This window comes from Psammomys obesus, unplaced genomic scaffold, assembly GCF_907164565.1.
Source record: "Psammomys obesus unplaced genomic scaffold, mPsaObe1.curated_primary_1811, whole genome shotgun sequence".
NCBI lineage: Eukaryota > Metazoa > Chordata > Mammalia > Rodentia > Muridae > Psammomys > Psammomys obesus.
Genome location: NW_026596051.1, coordinates 34,217,402 through 34,221,802, shown reverse-complemented (window position 1 = coordinate 34,221,802; position 4,401 = coordinate 34,217,402).

Genomic DNA, 4,401 nt, shown 5'->3' with positions numbered 1-4,401 from the left:
TGTTTACCTAGGAACAACTTGTGATCACAGAATCCATTAGCTTATTGACATATAATTTTTCTAATACAAGTAGAAAACAAGTCTATTTAAGAAAAAAAATGTGGGTTTGTCAGAGAAGTCTTAATGGCAACGTAAGAGCGGAATTTCTCTCTGTTCTTCCCCCCTCCTTCTTCCCACCCTTCATATTTTCTTTTTGAAGGAGGGTTTTTCTGTGTAGCCCAGAGTGGACTTGAACTCAAAAATCTGGCCTTAGCCTCTTGAATGCTGGGACTTTTGTTGGTTGTAATCTAAGAGTGGTCAAACTATAGTGGGTGAGGTGGATCAAACCCACTCCTTGTTTTTGTACAGCTCACCAGAAAATAATGAATTTTATGTTTTCAAATGGTAAGTAAAAAAAAAAAAATCAAAAGAGGAAGAATGCTTCATGACATGGAAATGACAGAAAATTTTGTTTTGAGAAAAGTTTGGAACAAGGCCATACTCATTCACTCCCACATCACCCATGTCTGCTCCCGTATGACAATGGCAGAACTGAGTAGTTGCCATGGAGACTAGTCTGAAACAGCCACATCTGGTCCTTTGCAGAAAATGTTTGCTGACCCCCGCTTTAAGCCAAAACAAGGGTGGACTGATGTACTGTGGCCACATCAGGAAGTCCCATGGTAGGAAGCAATTGAGCAGGGAGTAGATACTCTCTGTTTGGGACTTGTGATGGCCTTGATTTAAACAATAACAACAACAGCAACAAAACAGTCCAATTAATTTGTGTAACATGACTCAATGCACTACGGGGGATAACCTAACTTCTGAGTTTTATGGATACCAGAGGGTTGGTGTTCCATGGGAATAAAAAATGCATTATAGAACACACTGTGCTTTAGAGTCTCATGCACAATTCAACAGCGGTGGATGGCAGCCTGGGCTGGGCAGGTGAGCCTTGGGCCTTGCAGTCTTCGCTTCTAACTAGGAGTTGGGAAAGTGTCTGCTTAGGGCCTCAGTTTCTTCTTCGTTTGTAAACTAAAGCGGGTGGTCTCAGAAGCCTCTGAGGTAACCTGGCATCTGTGCATCCTGGCCCGAACTGGAGAAGGTCCTACTCTCAGGGAAAGCACAGCGCCTTCTCCCTGGCATCGTCATAGCTTCTTGCCTCTAAAATTCTGCATTTCATTAAGGGTTCACAAGTCTTGACATGTTTGTAAAGAAAGACACCGCAGGAATTCATATGCCTTGCCTTATAACAAACACGTTGTGAATAACCTATATTTGGAACCCAATTTGTCACAGGGATGCGGGCAGAGTTTTAAGTCTGAGCAGCTTCAGAAATGCAGTGTTTTGTTCTTCACCGGTAGCTCCCAGGGCGCTCCCTCTTTGCACTTTGAAGGGAGTCTTTATTGGAGACGCCGCTCTCCATTGCCGAAGAAGAGGGACATTTGCATTAAACGATGCAAGAGATGCATTGTAATTTCATGAGAATTACCCTTTCCAATGAATGTTAGATTAAGAACCAAGCAAAATCCCTTGAAAGTGGCTGGAAGATAAATTAGAGCTGAGCCGCAGTTAGGTAGAACTAAATTTTATTCCTTCCCTTTAAAATGGTTTTTAATTGATTTGGCATACTTTTTAAGTTAATAATGAATACTGTACCTGGGTCTGCATGATCACTCCTGTGAATTAGATCTATGGTGCCTGAAACAGCTTTCTCTTACTGAGGACAGTGATTTTAATGAACAGTCTTTGCTTATTGCGCCAATGCAAATGTGTTTCATGGTGGTTCCAGACAGTTCTCTAATTAGCAGTCCAGTCTTTTCTCCCAAATATTTTATCTGAAATGGTATGGAAATGTGGAAAGGGAAGGCGCTTTATCACGATTCTGGGAGGCCTTATAGCCAGGAGAGTCGTGCAAAATGTAAGACCCAGAGATTTTAAAGAGAGATGGAAAGAGGTAAGCAAAAATGGTTTCTGTGTCGGAACACCACATTTCACTTGGTCTTTTATTTTCTTCCTTTTTTGGTATGTGTGTGTGTTCAGGAAGGGCATTATGTTTCTAAATTAGTTCCTATGGACTGCTAATGTCAGTTATGATGTGGGTGGAAGCAGGAACTTCAGGCTCTTCTGCTGGCTTGCCGGGGGATGGAGTCTCCTCAGAGCTTCTCCACTGCTGCTGGCCGACCACAGCATGAGTACTGGAGACAAGCTTAATGGCCATGACAGAGCACAACTGAAAGGGTCAAGAGAAGACAAGCCAAAATACACATTCTCAAGAGCAGAAAATGCAAAACGGAACAGCTTCTCACCTGACTCCCAATACTGAGAAAGAAATTTAGAGAGCGTGAAGAAAAGAGAAAGATTACATTTATTTTGAAGAATATGGTGTCCTGAGAGATGGCTAGAAAAATAGCATTGAGCATCTTTGATGTTAAGTAGAACACTAGGTTTCTATTATTTAGAGTTTGATCTTGAAAGTTTAGGAAAATGATGTGTCTATCATTATAAAATGACGGTAACCACCAGTTGTATTGAAGACTTCCCATGTTCCCTGTGCTAGGGTAAGCATGACCCAGAGAATGATCACTACATCTTCCACTAAAGCCGTCTGAAGTAGCCATTCTTATTTTCCACTGAAAGCCTACATGTATTTACTTAAATGTTTGTATGTGTGTGCGTGTGTGTGGGTATTTGTCACAGTGAACATCGTTTGAGTTCGTTCTCTCTACCATGTGGTGCCGGGGCACCACACTCAGATTGTCAAGCATAGTGGCAAGGAACGTTCTTCACTGAGCCTTCTCACGCGTCCCTGCCTTCCATTTTAAAGAACAGAAAACAGAGGCACAGAGAAATTACCTTTACTTAAATTCAAGTGCCCAGAAAGTGACAGAGCAAAGATTAAAAACTTAGGAGAATGACTCTAAATCTCATACTATACCAGCTCTGCTGCGAGACTGGGTGTACACTATTTAAAGATGGTAAAACAATTGCAGCCAGAGCTAGGGCAGAACCCAAGAGCGGCTAGCTCCCATCATGCACTTGGAGGAGGAGATTGCTGCATGCTCTCCAGCTACCAAACTGTAATTAAAATTATCATACAGTATAATGATCTCTAATACATTTCAGAAGAAATCACCATCTTATATCTGACATGTTGTTAATGTTTACTACCATAATTACCAATTTGAAATATAAGGCAGCAATTTTTATTAGTGTTTGGTTATGTATAATTATGTCCAATATGAGACCGCAGTTGAGATGGAACCATATTAGCCGTGATTGTGCAGAATGATGATACTGTATATTTGACATCCTGGGTGTTTTATGTATCTATAGATTTTTTTCCTTCTAAACCATAAAGAATCGTTTAAAGATAATTCAAAAGGTTATTTATAATGCTTTTCATTTTAAGCATTTTAGAACATGGGAATATACACAGTCAAAATAGAAAATACTGAGTCAGGCTTAAACTGAAAGGGATGAGAGGTCTCGGCAGGACTCTTTCTGGTGTGTTGTTCTCTCTCTTGGGTACTTTGTACTTTATTCCTCATCATAAAGGTGCTCTTTCACTTTCTTGGCCAGATAAGTCAGGCTCAGAGAATTCAGGAGAGTTTATCTAACTAATGCCCCAAACTCAAACTCACAGTTCTTTTTGCAAATCTTTTCCTACGCAGTTAAATGAAAGCTATGACTACAGTGTGTTACCCTATCATGCTTTTTGATTTCCACTACCATACCTGATGCTTGAGGTAATTACTTAAAAAGGTGAAGTACCGATGTTGGCTCATAGTTTTGTAGGTTTCAATCCCATGTTGGTTGGCTTTGCTGCTTCAGGGCGTGTGGAGACAAAATATCTTGGTAGAAGGATCTACTCACTTCATGCAGCAGGAAGATGAAGGGAAAGAGGCTGGGGTCCTGATACTCCCTTCAAAGCCATGCCCCTAATGACCTAATTTTCTTCTAGCAGGCCCTACTACCTATAGGCTCCATCATCTGTCAATAGCTTCTCGGGCTTGGTGTCAAGCCTTTAACTCGTGGGCCTTTAGTAGATACTTACGTAAACAGAGCACCTATAAAATTAATAGTGTATTTAATGAGATAGTATAGTTATTCTTGTATTTTTCTTTCTTTTTTTTCTCTTCTTTTCTTTTTATCTTTATAAGGGTAGTTAAATTTCTCCAGAGACACAAAACCAATAGAGATTTTACACACACACACACACATGCAAAATTTATTAATTGATTTTCATGCATTGTCTTTTTATTGATTATATTTAATGAGATGGTATAATTATTCTTTTTTTTTCCCCCTGGTCTTTATAGTAGTAGTTAAAATTCTCCAGAAAGACAAAAGCCAATAGAAATTTTACAAACACACACACACACACACACACACACACACACACACACACACACACAC